General features: G+C 35.5%; 1 protein-coding gene and 1 pseudogene across 1 annotated transcript in view; both read left to right on the forward strand.

The window, feature by feature from the left end:
- Positions 1–18,480, forward strand: part of LOC134367978 (cilia- and flagella-associated protein 47-like) — a 1,412,159-nt gene that overhangs the window by 1,154,846 nt on the left and 238,833 nt on the right.
- On the forward strand, positions 9,073–9,996 carry LOC134367306 (cytochrome c oxidase assembly factor 8-like; annotated as a pseudogene).

The raw sequence follows: 18,480 nt of genomic DNA on the forward strand, positions 1-18,480 counted from the left end.
TGTGGGCAGTGGGTTTTTCTTACATGTCCTTTATTGTGTTAATATACTTTCCTTCTATACCTAATTTACTAAGAGTCTTTATCATCAAGCTATGTTGAGTTTTGTCAAATGCTTTTTCTGAAACTTCTTTTTTGTTATATGTGTGTGTGTGTGTGTGTGTGTGTGTGTGTGTGTATGTATATAAACTTTTTTTTGTTATGTGTGTGTGTGTGTGTGTGTGTGTGTGTGTGTACACACTTCTTTTTTTTTTTTGGCATCTGGTTGACATGGGGAACCAAACTCTTGACCTTGGTGTTACAAGGCGGTGCTATAACTTATCTAACCTACCAGCCCTTTTTCTGCACCTATGAAGATAATCATATGGTTTTTGTTCTTGATTTTGTTGATGTGGTATATCACATCTATTGACTTGCATATGTTGAAATATCCTTGCATCTCTGGGAGGAATCTCACGTGATCATGGTGTATCATTTTTTTGATGTGTTCCTATATTCTATGTGTGTTCCTACATTTTGATTACTAATATTTTGTTGAGGATTTTTGTGCATATTTTCATCAAGCATATTGGCCTGTAATTTTCTTTTTTTATTGTATCTTTGTCTGGTTTTGGTATCAGGATGATGCTGGCCTCAGAATGAGAGAATAGGAGAATGGATTCTTGTATTAGTACATTTTTGTGTTGTTCTAACAGAATACCTGAGAGTGAGTAATTCATAAAGAAAAGAAGTTTATTATTTGGCTCATGATTCTGGGACAGCTACATTTGGTGCAGGCCTCAGGCTATTTCTACTCATGGTGGAAAATGACAGGAAACCAGCAGGTACAAGCAGATCATAGGGTGAGAGGAAGTAAGAGAGAAAGGGAAGGTGCCAGGGTCTTTTTAAACAACCAGCTCTCAGAGGAACTAATAAAGTGAGAACTCACTTACTAACCCCCAGGAAGAGCATTAATCCATTCATGAGGGATCTGCCTCCATGACTCAAACAGCTCCCAACACTGCCACCTTGGGGCTCATATTTCCACATGAGTTTTAGGGTGACAATAACGTCCAAACTCTATCAGTTCTGTTTCAATTTTTTGAAATAGCTGGAGATAATTGGTATTAATTCCTCTTTAAAGGTTTAATAGAACTCAGTTGCAAAGCCATTTGGTCCTGAGCTTTTCTTTATTGGGAGATTGCTGATTACTGTTTCAATCTCATTTTTTGTTATTGGTCTGTTCAGGTTTTTGATTTCTCCTTTGTTCAGTCTAGGTAGACTTCGTAGTTCATATGTGTTCAGAAATTTATCAGTTTCCTCCAGGTTTTCATATTTTTTGGCAGATGATTGCTTATAATAATTTCTAACAATTCTTTGTATTTTTGTGGTATCAGTTGTAATGTCTCCTCTTTCATTCCTGATTTTTTTTATTTGGGTCTCCTCTCTTCTTTCTTTGGTTAGCCTAGCTAATGGTTTGTCTATTTTGGTTATCTTCTCAAAAAGCGAACTTTTTGTTTCATTGATCTTTTGTATCAGTTTTGGGGTCTCTATTTCATTTAGTTCTTCTCTGATCTTAATTATTTCTTTCCATCTACTAATTTTGGGATTGGATTGTTCTTTTTCTAGTTCTTTGAGATGTAGCACTAGGTTGTTTGAAATTTTTCTATTCTTTTGATGTAAGCATTTATTGCAATAAAATTCCCTCTTAGTACTACTTTTGCTGTATTCCACAGGTTTTGCTGAGCTGTTTCTTTATATCCATTAGTTTCAAGAAATTTTTTGAATTCCTGTTTAATTTCATCTTAAGCCCGTAGGTGGTTCAGGAACATGTGGTTTAATTTCCATGTATTTCTATAGTTTCCAGAGTTTTCTTTGTTTTTGATTTCTAGTTTTAATCCACTCTCATCTGAAAAGATACTTGAAATGTGTTGCACTCTCTTCGTCACCTCTTTCCCCCTGGGTGCCAGAGATGCACAGGATTACTCAAAGCCCATTTCTTCTGAGCAGTGAGAAACCCCAAAGGGGTTAATTTCCTGGAACCCTCAAGAGAGAGGCATTTGTCCTTGATAAATTAATGCCAGATTGGTGTTCTGTACCAGTATTTATTCTCCAGGCCAGAAAGTTACAGAAAAGGAACATAGGTGAAGTTATGGCTATATATGGGTTAACAATAAAGGCTGGTAACATCAGTGAAATAACAAAGTGACATTGCATAATGCAATTTGCAAAAGGTTAATTTGCAAAAGGTTAATCAACAAAAGTTTGTTCTTAGCAAATACTGTCTTTTCCTACAGCAATTTCCTTAGTATCTTTACACAAGAATAAAGCAACTTTCTTAACATATCAATCAGTAGGTTAACCTGCTCCAAGGGCATCTGTCCTTGAGCACACAATTTTGCTGTATTACAATTATTTATCTACATCAGAGACTTCAGCCTGGGGAAATTTTCCTGTCTTTTGCAATCTTAAAATTTCTATATGCAATTTTAAAAGTTAGGTTTTACCTGAAATTACAGGGCTTTGGAAACTAGGCCCTGTGAATTACATTTGCTTTATAAATGTTAGTATACTCCACAGAAATTATTTCAATTTTTAAAACTTTGTTGAGACTTGATTTGTGACCCAACATGTGGCCTATCCTGGAGAATATTCCATGCGCTGTTGAGAAGAATGTATATTCTGTAGTTGTTGGATGAAATGTTCTGTAGATATCTAAGTCCAATTGGTCTAACGTCTAGTTTAAATCCTTTGTTTCTGTGTTGATTTGTTGCATAGGTGATCTGTCCAATGCTGAGAAGCATGTTCAGGTCCCCAACTATTATTGCACTGGGGCTTATTTCTTTTTTTAAGTCTAATAGTATTTGCTTTATATATCTGGGTGCTCTGATATTGGTTGCATATATATTTATTTTATGTCTTCTTGGTGAATATTTTTATCACTATATAAAGGCCTTATTTGTCTCTTTTTATGCTTTTTGCTTTAAAGTCTATTTTATCTGATGTAAGACTAGCAACTCCTGCTCGTTTTGGTTTCCATTTGCATGGTATAACTTTTTCCTTCCCTTCACTTTTAGTCTGTTTGTCTTTGCAGGTGAAGTGAATTTCTTGTAGAAAGTATATAGTTGGGTACAGATTTTTAATCCCTTCAGTCAGTGTCTTTTGATTGAGAAATTTAATACATTTTCAATTAACAGTTGTATTTGTAAGGTATTGTCTTACTCCTGACATTTAGTTGCTTCTTATATGGTTGATTTAAATATCTTTGTTCCTTTCTCCCCCTATTATTGTTTGCCTTTGGTGTTTATTGATTTTTTTGATGTGGTAAAGTATGTTTTTTTTCTCTTTCTCATTTGCATATCTTCTCTACCAGTAGTGTTTATTCTTTCTCATGTATTCAAGGTGGTGATTATTTTTTGTTTTCCTGGTGCAGGACTCCCTTAAAGATTTTTTGTAGGTCTGGTCATGTGGTGGTGAACTCCCACAGCTTTTGTTTGTGTGGAATATATACTATTTCCCCTTCATTTCTGAAGGATAGTCTTGCTAAGCACATTACTCTTGGCTGGCAGTTTTTTTCTTTTAGTACTTTGAATATATCATCCCATTCTTATCTGGTCTGCTGGGTTTCTGCTGAGAAGTCTTCTGTTAGTCTGAAGGGGATTCCCTTATAGGTGACTGGATACTGTCCCCTTCCTGTTTTTAGGATTCTCTCTTTGTCTTTGACTTTTGATAGTTTGACTGCAATGTGTCTCAGAGAGGACCTTTTTGGATTGAATCAGTTTGGGGATCCTTGAGCTGCTTGGATCTGGAAGTCCACATCTCTACCACTACCTAGGAAGTTTTCTGCTATTATTTCATTGGATATGTTTTCAATTGCTTTTCCTTTTTCCTCCCTCTATGGAATGCCCATTATTCACATATTTGTGTGCTTAATGTTGTCTGCTACCTCTGTTAAATTTTTTTCATTTTTTTAGATTCTTTTTTCTTTTTCTTTTTCTTTTTATTTATTTATTTATTTATTGGTTTGCCTGTGTTATTTTGAAAAGACTGTTTTCAAGATCAGAAATTCTTCCACTTTAGCCTTCTGCTTATGCTCTCAATTGTAGTTTTTATTTCATTGAAAGAGTCTTTCAGTTCCAGGAATTTTGCTACATTCTTCTTCATGGTATTAATCTTGTAAATTTCATCCTTCATGTACTGGATTGTTTTTCTCATTTCATTGTATTGTTTCACTGAGTCTTTTTGTATCTCACTGAGTTTCTTTAAGATTATTACTCAGAATTCCTTTCAGACATATCAGGGGTTTCCTGTTGTGCTAGTTCTGGTATTTGAGAATTATCGTATTCATTTTGGGTTCTTGTATATTCTCTTTTTTTTTTTTTTATTTCTAGTATCCCTACATTGATCTCTGGCTATGTGGTGGATTAATTGCTTCTTCTGTTACTCTGGGGTGGCATTTGAAGAGAGAGACTCCCTCCTGTAGATTTCTTATATATGCCCACGGGGTGAGGTGTTTTAGTTTTGGTTCTGGGTACACTCACTTGTTTCAGTACTTCTCAGTAGATTCTTTTGTTCTGGATAGACTCAGTAGTTTTGGGTGGCACCAGAAGCTACTTCTGAGGCTGGAGCCATGTTAATCTATATATTAGAGTTGGGGAACCACTGCTGCATAGCATAATGTAACCACTTTAGAATATTTCTATTTTAAAAATGGAGAAAGGCCCAGAAAACTTAAGTCTCTTCATGAGTCCATGTAGGAGGTCACAGCAAGTCTCCTGAGTAAGCACTCAAGTCTACTAAGTAATTAGAGTAAGTCTACTGAGTAAGATACTAAGTATTTGTCTGTTGCTGTTCCCATTATGTTATGCTGCACAAAATAAAAAGTCACACTGCTGCTTATTCTTAGGTTAATAATTGTCTTAGATGGAGTCCTTTAGAAAATGGAGCCTGAGGCAAGAATTAAGTACTGATGCTTCACTTGGAAGGTGCAAACTCAGGGGAACTGAGATTAGAAAAAAATAGAAACAAAGAAGGGAAGGATGAGAAATAAGGCAATGCATGATGCCTAAACATGTCCACTACTTACCTCCATGAATGTATGCAATGAGTTGTTCAGCATGTGTCTCTGGAAAAGCTATATGGATATAAAGTGTCCCTGAGCAGTCAATGTGAGAGAGGAAGAAAAGGAATATTATCTTCATGTTTACCTCCTGTCTCCTGTTCCTGGTTGCCAAACTTCACTCCATGGGATGTTAATGGCAATAGTCTTCATGGTGGCATCACTGACTTCATAGGGTATCAGGCTCCATGCCTTACCATGGCAAAAGGAGCCTGAAACTCTCAGTATGAGGCTGGTCTTCCTGGCTGTAAAGCAGCAGCCAAAGGGTTGGCTCCATTACTTCTGATGCAAGATACAGGTCATCCTTGTGATCTTCTGTCCTAGATGTACAAGCACTTGGACAAAAGTTTCTACTCTATTTCTTAAAATCTTAGTCTGTTCCTGCTAGCCTCCCTCCCTGCCTACTGGTACACTTTTCTTGCCTCTCATTCTTGTTCTGGACAGCCTACACCTCTCAATCAGGAATCTTTCTCCCAAATGTGGGATCCTGTGTGTTTCTGAACTGTGTAACTGGCCTCTTTGACATCAACCTGACCCATTTCCCCTTTTCTGTGTGCCACGTGCCTGATTATAAGCTCACTTCCTACTTTTGAAAATTCTAACGTAATGGTTACTTGACTAATGTCTTTCTCTGTCTGCCCTCCCATACCTGTCCTCTCACGGACAAAGTCCACAGTTTGCTCAGTTGCCAATATCTGTCCTGTCCTAACATTTGGGTTTTCTGTCCACTCTAGGTTCTTTTATCCTACTCTGCACCATGTAACAATGAGTCATGATTGTGTCTCATATTATTAAAAAATGCACTTACAGTCAAATAATTTAATATAAATAAGTCAACATAATTGTAATATCCAAGACTGCATTTATTCTTTATCCTTGTAGTTTTAATGTAAGATATTTTCAGTTTGATAAATGACTCTTTGACTTTTATTATTTTATATCTGCAAACATAAAGTTCACAAGTAAAAAAATGTGAACTTTTAAAAAGTTTCTTATTTCTATTTTGTCTTTAATGGTGAACGTATGTTCTGCCAAAACACATTTAGGAAGAGATTTAATCAGAAATTTTCTAAGTCTTGTCCTCTAGTTTAAGTCCTAGAGACCATGCTGTTTATTGGCTTCCTAGCAATTCACTCAAACTACTTTGTACACTTAGTAAATCCATCTGAAAGAACTTAAAAATCAACTTTTTTCAAAACAGATTTTATTTTTAATACATGACAATTAGACAAATTTTATGATATTTAGAAATGAAAATGCAGAGCACACAGCTAATTTGCTGTCAGCAGTCCCTTGCTTTCTTCTCCATGGATGGTTTAATTAGAAAGTGACATCTTATTTCAGTTTTTTTTTTTTGAGGGGAATTTTTGTCTTCTTAGAAAATTTTATAGTTAAAAGGATAGCAAGTTAGAACTTCTTGATAGTCTCTCTTAAATTTTCCAGTAAATGCTCCATAAAGACATACAGAAATTCAAAAATTCAACAACAATGGAAAGAAAAGATAACAGCCAGCCATTTATATGTATCTTGTGAGGAATTCCTACTAAATACTGAGCTGACTTGGCCAGATTGAAATAAAATTTAATAGTCTCCCCAGGCTCAAGCCCAATTAAAACAGATATTAGGTATAAAGAGAAAACATTCTAGTCCCATGATCTGCTTTTTCTTCAGAAACTCATTATCTACCCCTATAGAAAACCACAGAGCTGCCTCCTCAGGAATCTTTGCCTACCTTCTTAGGCACATGGTAGGTGCTCAGAAATGTTTTTTGAATGAACGACTGTATGCAAAATTCTCTCTAAGATGGCTAGTGTCATGTTTTGCTTATCGCCTTTGCACTCTATTAATGCTTCTCTGTTTGCATCCCTCCTGAGAAAACACACCCCTGGACTTAAAATGAATGCAACTGTAAAGAAAAATATGGAGGATCATTCTATCAAAGATGTACAGAATCTCACATGTAGAGTCTGGTGGTGGTGGTGACAGAGTTAGAAGAGTCCAGGTGAGTTATAATGCATGTTATTGGTTGGAAGAGAGTTTATTAATTAATAGGAAGAGAAAGATATTTCCCAAGATGTATGTAAATTTCCCTTAGATTATTGGAAAATTGCCAATGGATGCAGGAAAATAGATTAATTACATTTAACAATTTCCTTGATACAGGAAATTGGGCCAAGGGCTATGCATTGAGATACATCCACATTTAGATCTAACAGAGCTTGTACATGGAAAGGGAAATGAGACCCCATACAAGCGAGCACCTAAGAGAAAATGAGAAAAGAAAAGGCAGAAATAATTATTTTACAATGCCAGAAGACAACAGAATGACACCTAAATTTACACATAGATGAGCTATAGTAAAACAATAAAATGGCAAAAAACAAGAGAAATTCTGAAAAGCAATGAGAGAAAATGGCAGATTATTTTCAAAGGAACAAAAATTATACTGAAGACAAAAATCACCAACAGTAATAATAGAAGCAACAAGATAATAGAATTATAGTGCTGATGCAGATTAACTTGTCAACCTATAATTTTATGTCCTAGTAAACTATCATTCAAGAGTAAGGATGAAATAAAAGCATTTTCAGTCTGACAGTGAAATTGAGAAAATTTAAAATGCATAGATATTTGCTAAAAGAGCAAAGGGAAGATCTACTTACGAATGAAGAAATTGAATTCAGAATAAAGAATGGGAATCCAAGAGTAGTGGTTAATAAAATAATCAGTAAATATGGGTAGATCCCATAAACACTGGCCACAGAAATGATAAGAATGAATAATTCAGGTGTTATATAAAAAAGGGAACTAAGTTACTAAATACAACTTTATAAGAAAGGGGTTATTGTCATTATAGGCATGTAAGGTTCTTGTATTTTGGGGAACCAAAGGTGAACTATTCTAAGACACTTTTCTATGAAGTATGAATATTGAAAATTTGAGGCAACCAAAAATACACAAATAGAATGTATAATTTCTAAGCCTGTGGAGGCAAAAAAGGAAATAAAGAAAACTTGATGAATCCAATAGAATACAAGATCAGAGAAGACCTAAAGAAAGGATGTGGTAAACAGAGGCACACAAATGTATCACTAATCACAATAAATATAAATGGACTAAATTATAAAAGTTGATAATTTCACAATAGAAAATAATATACAGGCTCCCAACATAGAAAAGCCCAGGACCAGATGAATTCAAAGCAGAATATTACCAAATATTCAAAGAGGAATTGACACCAATTCTTTACAAACTATTCTAAAAGATTGAAACAGATGCAAATCTCCCAAACTCATTCTATGAAGCAAACATCATCCTGATACCAAAACCAGGTAAAGATATAACCAAAAAAGAAAAGTACAGGCCGATATCCTTGATGAATATAGATGCAAAAATCCTCAATAAAATACTAGCAAACAGAATACAGTAACACATACATAAAATTATTCACCATGATCAAATGGGATTCATCCCAGAGATGCAAGGTTGATTCAACTACGCAAATCAATAAATGTGATACACCATATTAATAAAATTAAACACAAGGACCATGTGGTCATCTCTATAGATGCTGAAAAAGCATTTGATAAAATTCAACATTCATTCATGACTTAGACCCTCTATAAGTTAGGTATAGATGGAAATTATCTCAACATAATTAAAGCCATATATGATAAACCCATTGCCAATAACATACTGAATGGGGAAAAGCTGAAAGCTTTTCCTTTAAGAACAGGAACTAGAAAAGGATGCCCACTCTCACCACTCCTATTCAAGATAGTGTTGGAAGTACTAGCCAGAGCAACCAGAGAAGAGAAAGAACTAAAGTGTATCCAGATTGGAAAAGATGAAGTCAAACTATCCCTCTTTGCAGATGACATGATCCTATACATCGAACAGCCTAAAGACTCTACAAAAAAACTCTTGGAGTTGATAACTGATTTAGCAAATTAGCAGGATACAAAATCAACACACAAGATGGCGGCCCTGCGGCCCGGAAGGAGGGCCCTGTCCCCTCCCCTTTGCCATGCGCTTGCTGGCCGCGGTCATCGGCTTGCCCCGGAGCACGGTGCCGAGTGCAGGGATGCGGCGCCGAGCCGGGTCTCAAGATTCTGCCCTCCGAGGAAATCTTGCCATGATTGGATAGGACCCCCAGATAAGTATTCAAATCTTCGACCTGTTCACTTTACATCCCTGAAAATGAATCACCATTAGAACAAAAGCTTAGAGAATTAAGACAGGAAACACAAGAATGGAATCAACAGTTCTGGGCAAACCAGAATCTGACCTTTAGGAAGGAAAAAGAAGAATTTATTCACTCAAGACTAAAAGCTAAAGGCCTAGCACTGAGAGCTGAATCAGTTCAGAAAGCAACACTGAATGCAGAAGAAATGGCTGACTTCTATAAGGAATTTTTAAGTAAAAATATTCAGAAGCACATGTATTATAACAGAGACTGGTACAAGCGTAATTTTGCCATCACCTTCTTCATGGGAAAAGTGGCCCTGGAGAGGATTTGGAACAAGCTTAGACTGAAACAAAAGAAGATAAGCAATTAGGAGTCACCCTGACTCTGACCCACCCAGAGGTTACCATGAGAAGTGGATGGTGATAGGAACTCATTTTACAAGGGCCCTAAGAAACTGTGAGTGATCCTGAGCCCCACATCCTCTCATGGGGGCCCTTGGCCTGTGTTTCAGGGCAGGCTGGAACCAGGGGAGCGTGGTCCTGTGTTCTCGGAACCATCTGGTACCCTCCTGACTGTGGATTCTAAGCTGGCTCATTGTCATGACGTGGTATTAAAGCTCAAGCAACGTGTGCCCACTTCCTGTGTTTTGAGTTATACCAATTCGAAATAGAACAATATAAAAATATTAATAAAGTTTCACTTGAAAAAAAAAATTAACACACAAAAATCAGTAGCATTCTATTCTCCAATAGTGAACATGCGGAAAGATAAATCAAGAAAGCTTGCCCACTTACAATAGCCACCAAAAAAATAAAATACTTATGAATTGAGTTCACCAAGGATGTGAAAAATCTCTATAATGAGAACTACAAACCACTGCTGAGAGAAATTAGAGAGGATACAAGAAGATGGAAAGATATCCCATGCTCTTGGATCGGAAGAATCAACATTGTGAAAATGTCCATACTACCCAAAGTGATATACAAATTCGATGCAATCCCCTTCACAATTCCAATGACATTTTTCTCAGAAATGGAAAGAACTATCCAGACATTTATATGGAATAACAAAAGACCACACATAGCCAAAGCAATGCTGAGCAAAGAAAATAAAGCTGGAGGCATAACACTACCTGACTTTAAACTATACTACAAACCTATAATAACCAAAACAGCATGGTACTGGGATAAAAACAGACACACTGATCAATGGAATAGAATAGAGAATCCAGTAATCAAACCTCACACCTACAGCCATCTGATATTTGACAAAAGCACCAAGCCTACACACTGGGGAAGAGACAGCCTCTTCAGCAAATGGTGCTGGGAGAACTGGAAATCAATATGCAGGAGTATGAAACTAGACCCATACCTTTCACCATACATGAAAGTCAACTCAATATTGATTAAAGAATTAAATATACACCCTGAAACAATAAAACTTCTTAAAGAAAACATAGGAGAAACACTTCAGGAAGTAGGAGTGGACACAGAGTTCATGAATACGACCCCAAAAGCACAGGCAACCAAAGGAAAAATAAACAAATGGGATTATATCAAACTAAAAAGCTTCTGCACAGCAAAGGAAACAATTAACAAAGTTAAAAGACAACCAACAGAGTGGGAGAAAATATTTGCAAAATATACATCTGACAAAGGATTAATATCCAGAATATATAAGGAACTCAAACAACTTTACAAGAAAAAAACAAGCAACCCAATTAAAAAATGGGCAAAAGAGCTAAATAGGCATTTCTCTAAGGAAGATATACGAATGGCCAACAGACATATGAAAAAATGCTCAACGTCACTCAGCATTTGGGAAATGCAAATCAAAACCACAATGTGATACCATCTCACCCCAGTTAGGATGGCTAAATTCCAAAGATTCTGAACGATAAGTGCTGGTGAGGTTATGGAGGAAAAGGAAGTCTCATACATTGTTGGTGGGACTGTAAAATGGTGCAGCCTCTATGGAAAATGGTATAGAGGTTCCTCAAACAATTGCAGATAGATCTACCATATGACCCAGCTATCCCACTGCTGGGAATATACCCAGAGGAATGGAAATCATCAAGTCGAAGGTATACCTGTTCCCCAATGTTCATTGCAGCACTCTTTACAATAGCCAAGAGTTGGATCTAGCCCAAATGTCCATCATCAGATGAGTGGATACAGAAAATGTGGTATATCTGCACAATGGAATACCACTCAGCTATAAAAAAGAATGAAATACTTCCATGTGCAACGACATGGATGGACCTAGTTAGAATTATATTAAGTGAAACAAGTCTGGCACAGAAAGAGAAATATCACATGTTCTCACTTATTTGTGGGAGCTAAAATAAATAAATAAATACACACAGAAAAAAATTACTGGGTGGGGGGAGAAGACATAACAATTGCAATTCCTTGAAATTGATATGACAAGCAAACAGAAAGAACATTGTTGGGAGGGAGGGGGGAGCGGGAGGAGGGAGGAAGGTTTCGGTAATTGGCCTCAATAATCAACCACATTGTATATCCACAAAATAAAATAAAATAAAATATTTTTAAAAACATAGAAAGCAAAATACAGCTTTACACTGTTTACAAAATTACCTGGTAAAACATCTGAAGACCTATTCCAGGTATTTACTAGTCCAAACGTACCTGGCATGGATACATTAATACTAGAATATGTAGACTTTAAGGCAAATAAATGTATTAATTAATTTTTAAAAAAGGAAAATCCAACTTAGAAAATAATTTTAAACTTATTTCTACCTAATCATATATTCTCAATATGTATAAAGCAAAATTAACAAATATAAAAGGGAGCAGCAAACAAATTCTCAGTCACAGTGGGAGACCTTATACCTCTCTCAATAATCAATAGATCAAGGCGACAGAAAATTAGCAAGGCTCTACTAGACTTGAACAGAAAAGATTAATAAGGTTAGGCTTTTCTACAGGGATTAAGCCTGCCTTGGCTGGGCTGAAAATAATTGGCAATCGTTGCCATTTACTTATTACAGCACTTTGACATCCCTCTATGGCCTTTCTCCCTATGCTTTAGGGCATCTTGGAGGATGTGCAGTTACTACTTTTCAGCAAAATTCGACAGGGATCTGCATACCAGTCTTCCCTGCTTGCAGACACTTGCAAACTTCATGGGGAGGCAAGTCCAATGCTCTCAGCCATTTGGAATTAGTCAGGTAGAAAGAGTCATATGTCATTCCTAATAAGTATCCTGCATACTTCTCTTTTTCCTTCCTTGATTCCTACTTCCTTCCCTCCTTTATTTCTGTCTTCCTTCCTTCTTCATTTCTTCCTTTTTTCCTTTTTTTCTTCCCCCTTTCCCCAGCTCTCTCTTTCTTTTCTTCTTCTAGAATGCATACAATTATACATCCTATCTGAATTTTTTTGATTGCCCTAAATTTTCAATAATCATACTTCATATAAAAATATCTTAAAATAGTTCAACCCTTAAATATTGTATTATTTTAGATCTTCCTGGTGATAGAAAAGCAAAAATAGTTCAGGCTCTTTGTAAGTAATTAAATCCATATTAACCTATATTTCAAAAAATTGAATTTGTCAATGATTTGTACAGGTCTTTTGTCATTTTTAATTATCATTAGTTTATTGAATATTATAATAAATTTGAAATTTTAAGCAGCTAAACCACTCAATTTTTTTTTCTAAGTGGGTGACATTAAACTGCATTTCTACTAATAACATTTTTTTATAAGATAAGTCAAACATACTCTAAAATTTGTAATTTCTGAACCTTTTATGTTTTACATGAAGTTTATGGCCATATTTCATGTTTTTGTTATTAAATGAGAAAACATTAATTAGTAGTTTTTAGCACACAATGAACTTATCCTTTGCTTTACTAAAGTATTTGTGAGGAAAATGCTCATGTGCCTATAAGAACATAAAAAAGTAATTAAAATTAGGAAAATTCCAATTAGCATGTGATTTGGTCTTTTGACACGTGTAATAGAAAAAAACTTACATTAAAACTTTCTAGTAGTAGATGGAAATGTGATTAGCAAATTGTCCAAAAAATTATTTCAAAATGTAATTATTTATAGATTTATTTAGAGTAAATAAATATCTTTATAAATTTGTTTTTGCAAATTAATATATACAATAAATATAATTATTCACTCCTGATAACTTATTCTGAATTGAGCTTCTACTGTTTGCTAATAATTTACCTAAAAATATAACTATAGAAGGTAATGATCAATCTACTATATTACATAATCTCTTCCACATGTTTGATGTGTTTTTGTACAATGATGGAACATTAAGGCAGAAAAAGACCTGAGAGGTTAATTAATCAAATTCTGTACTATGAAGCCTTAGAATTCTTCTCAAGTGCATTGGTTTGTCCATAGTGTGACTGTGGAGGTGAATGGGAACTTCAAATTCTTATCCTACTTCAATCATATCACCTCCAGCCTGATTTGTTTTATATTTTGAGATTCTGTCTTAGGTATTTTTCAGACATAGTACCTCTAAGCCAAAAAATAAAATGTTTGAAAGCTACTAAACAAATCCCACTCATTCATTTAAACATATTTAGAACTTGAGTTCTAAAATGAAGAAGTCCCTATGTTGTTTGCCCAAGGTCATACAGTATAGGAGAAAACAAAACTAGAAAATGGTGTTTTTAACTTCAGTTTATTTTATCTTTCTCACATCACCAGACAGTTTTGCAGATGTATCTTCCTTTGCAATTAAGACATGGTAGATTGTTACAGTAAAAGTCCAAGTGGATCACATCTGCCTGTATACATCTTTGTGTAGTCTCCCCTCCCTCACTGATCCTAGTCTTGGCCATGTGACTTGCTTTGACCAATGGATCGTTTAGGAATGTAAAGACAGCAGATATTTGATAACCATTTCTACATTAGGGCTCTCCCACTTTTACTGCTGGCGATTCTTCTGTACTATATGAAAAAGACTGGGCTCATCGCACAGAAGATTACAGAGCTCATGGACAGAATTCCCAGCTGAGATTCAAAGACCACAGCCTATTTGGATCCAAGATATGTACAGGTCCAAATACCCAGCCAATACCACATGGAACAGATAAGTTGTCCCAAATGAGCTCAGGCCACAAAATCATGAGCAAATAAATCTGTGTTGTTTTAAACCACTAAGTTTTGGGGTAGTTTGTTATGCAGTGATATCTGACCAAAACAGTAATACTGACTTACTGTCCCAACCGTGACAATAGGATCTGAACATAATACATTTTTATGGGCCCTTTGAAAAAATGTAGATCACACTGATTTCTTCCAATAACCAAAGTTATATATAAATTAAGTATTATTTCATTCAAAAGTTTCTCTCTTTATCCTTCTTTATTTTTTTCAGTAATTGTAATCAAGTAAATTTAGATATATTTGGTTATTTTTAATTACAGAACACTGGCAACTACCACAGTTGCCATGATCACCTTTAAAGAAAATGCCGTAGGTGCACTACTTCTGTGTAGGGTGGGGATGGAAGGAACAGGTCCAGATTGTTCCTAACATTTGTGACGCCCAGGTCAAAGATACAAATGGAAGCCCACATACCATATGTATAAATTTTAAAAGTTATAAATCAAACTAACACCTTTTTTTTAAAGATAACTAGTAATGCAATCTTAACCCTTGACATGGTGTTATCAACACCACACTCTCCCAAGTGAGCCATGGGCAGGCCCCAAATTAAGACATTTTTAAATGGAATACATTCTCTTATTTCACCTTGACAAATATAACTTTATACCAACCTGGTAGACAAAGTTCGAATTTAGAATTCTTGGACTCAGAGATTTACACTAGAAAATGACAGCACAAGGTAGCTGGGTATGCCCACCCTGTTCTCTACCCTCCTTCCACTGTAGCATGTACTGTAATAGTTATCATGTTAAAGCATGTACATACCTCAGCCCACATACTTAGTCTTGGTCCACACCTTCCACTTATACCCAACTCTTCATTACTCCACAGTTCTAGGAGTTTTCCAACAGGAGGACTGACATAGGGATGAGTCCTGTGCAAGTGTTTTAAATAGTATCCAAGTACTTTGGATTGTGAATTATGGTCTCTCATGAACTTTGAACATGAATTGAGCTGGGCTTCGTGTAGGCCTGTCTCACTGGTCCCATGCACTGTTGCTTTGCCCACCACGGATTTGTCACCCCTCTTCCCCTGGGTGATGGAGCTGCAAAGGATTACTCAAAACCCATCTCTTCTGAGCAGTGAGAAGCCCCTCAGTGGTTAATCTCCTGGAACCCTCAAGAGTGAGGCATTCTTTCCATTTGGGAAATTAACCATGAATTGGGGTTTTCTTCCCACATTTATTCTCCAGAACAGGAAGTTACAAGATGGGAACATAGGTGGGGTTATAGTTTAACAATATAGGCTGGTAACATTTAGTAAAACAAGCCGGATGACATTGCATAAGACAATTTAAGTGATCCACCAACAAAAGCTTGATCTTAGCAAATATTCTTTCCCCGTACAGTGGCTTCCCAGTAACTTTACATACCAATCAGTAACTTGTCTGTCTTTGAACCAGCAGCCTTGCTGTGTTACAACTCTTTATCTTACAACAGAGACTATAAGGCCTGGGGAAAATTTCCTGTTTTTTGTAAGATCAATATTTGGAACTGTAAGGCTTTGGAAAACCTGGCCTTGTGAAATACATTTGCTTTATGCATACTCTACATCTTCCCCCATTTTAATTATTTTAAAGAAAAAGCAAAAGCTATAGATCAGGTTTTCACAGATAAAAGCATTTAAAGCAAGGTTGGTATCATTTAGCATGGCGAGTCCTTTTAATTTACTTCAGGTGAGGACTGATGATGTCATCATCTCAGAGTGGCTGCATCGGGCAACATTCCAGATGCTGTGAATTTGGTGTAATTACTAATTGTTGAAACTCCGGAAAGGGATTCTGCTCCATATAATAGTAGATTCTGAGTCCAGAGAGTTTGTTAATGTTAAACTGTCCAGGACATTACTGCTTTCAGAGTGTCTAGTCTTTTGCAAAATTTTTGATCAATTACAAGTCTTTTGTTTAAGAACAGGATCTCATCCAATTTACAAACCCCCTCTTTAACGCCAGGAAAATTTAGAAAACTGCTTTTGTAGAGAAGATGTTCTTTCCCCCTTTATCATCAAGGCATTCCTCATAAAAGCATTGATGATCAATATCTTGATTGAAAAGGTCTTACTTTTCTTTGTATAGATCCCTCAGTGCTGGGAAAGCTGATACCCAGGTTGTCTGGTCCCATGTTGTGGAAGGGGAAGATGAAGCAGCAAGATGAAGCAGCAGTTACACTGAATTAAGGCAACATGAAAGAGGGGTCAACAATTAGAAGTGAGACATCCTATCTTATATCCAAAGTTTTAAATTATATCCTGTTATAAAGAGAGAGAGAGTGAATTTACATTGAACATACAAAAATAGCCACATTGCCATAATAATCATAAGGATACTTGAAGTTATTAAATTTGGGGGGGAATCAAATAGGGAGAAAACAAATGGTTTACTTCTGCTTTAAATGATATTTTACCAAACTGTTGTTAGTTATAGATAGCTTAAGAGAAAGAGAGAGAGAGAGAGAGGGAGAGAGAGTTTTCTTACATTTGGAAAACAAAACATTAAGAGAATTAGCAGTGTTTCAAAATAAGAAAATTGTAAAAACTCATAATTCTTTTTAATTAGTTCACTAATTAACTTTTGTTGTTTTGACCTTTGTGAACAATTTTACAAACCTATCAGTTTCTTCATTACAATTTAGGAACTTTAGTTTAAAGGTATGAACTCAAAATTTGTCAGGAAACTGAACCTATCAGAGTTTTTTCATGAGATATTTGAAGACATAACATTTTAAAATTATAATTAAACCAAAATTATGACCGGTAGCATTTATATCAAGATGCAGATATTTAAGAACCTTACAAGATTTTGGAACACATATCCATAACACCTTTAGTACTGACAATGCTTTCCCATATAGTCTAGTTTATTAAATAAGCCAATTAGCTTTGATACATTTTTTATATATCCTTTGAGAAGCTCCAGGGCCCTTGGAATTCCTCAAAGTTATTCTAAACAAAAAAGGTTGGGCTTTCAGTTTTGGAAAGCTTTGTCAAGTAACAAAAGGCTTAAAACACTTAGTTGAATAAAATCACAAATTATTACAAAAAGTAAAACCAAAGTGATGGAGAGTTTCAAAAGCAGAGAGCACAAGAATTTATCATGAAATAAGTTTTTTAAACCCATTATCTAAGGGACAAAGAAAACCTTTTACAATTTTGTATTAAGAGCAGTCAAGTGAAAAGACCTCTAGTAATCCTGTTTGATTAGTAAACCCAGGCAATGTGTGCTCATAATGATGTGTGTGATTTTTGCATATACAGGTTAGTAAATAAGTGTCCATTTGTCAGAGCAGATTACATAAAGCCCAGTTTGAGTTTTAGCTATCTTTACCAAATATTTATGTATGGTTTCCCAGTCAAAAAACTTGGTGTGTTAAATCTATACCATTATCAGTTAATGTTTAGTAGGGCCTATGTGATATTGAGCATAGGTTTTCTTTTACTAGCCATTTTGGGTCCCAGATTTCTACATGGCATTTGGAGCCAAGTGGAATCCAGAGAGGCAGAAGGCAGTATTCACTATCTATGTCTAAAAGATATTGTTTATCCCAGCATGGCCAGGAAGCAGAGCTGAGATTACGAGGAGACATACTGACCTAGAGACAAATTTAGGTAAAAGGTTTAAATCAAATTTCGAAAATATATTTATTTTGTCAAAATTTTAGAAAATTTGTCACATGCACTTGAAAAGTATACTTATTTATTTAATGAGTGTGCATTAATTATAAGCCAATTTGGTACCATGCAAGCATACAAACACATATAGACATGAACGTGTAGACATAACATAAATTTTACATATGCATATATGCAGACATAAACAACAAGAACAAATAAGGGTCTCATAGGTTCTGTTTCAAATGTAATAGAAAAGCTCATTAGTAAAAAGGACAGCCAGGTTTAGATTGTGGGGGATTTTTTTTTTTTTTAAAGACTTATCAATGATTCCTCACCCTGTTTTAAAGAAAGCAAGGTAACAAATTTACATTGTAAAGCAAAGTATGCAAGCCTTTTCAAGAAGATGCAGAGAAGATTTTCT

This window comes from Cynocephalus volans, chromosome X (genome assembly GCF_027409185.1).
Source record: "Cynocephalus volans isolate mCynVol1 chromosome X, mCynVol1.pri, whole genome shotgun sequence".
Lineage (NCBI taxonomy): Eukaryota > Metazoa > Chordata > Mammalia > Dermoptera > Cynocephalidae > Cynocephalus > Cynocephalus volans.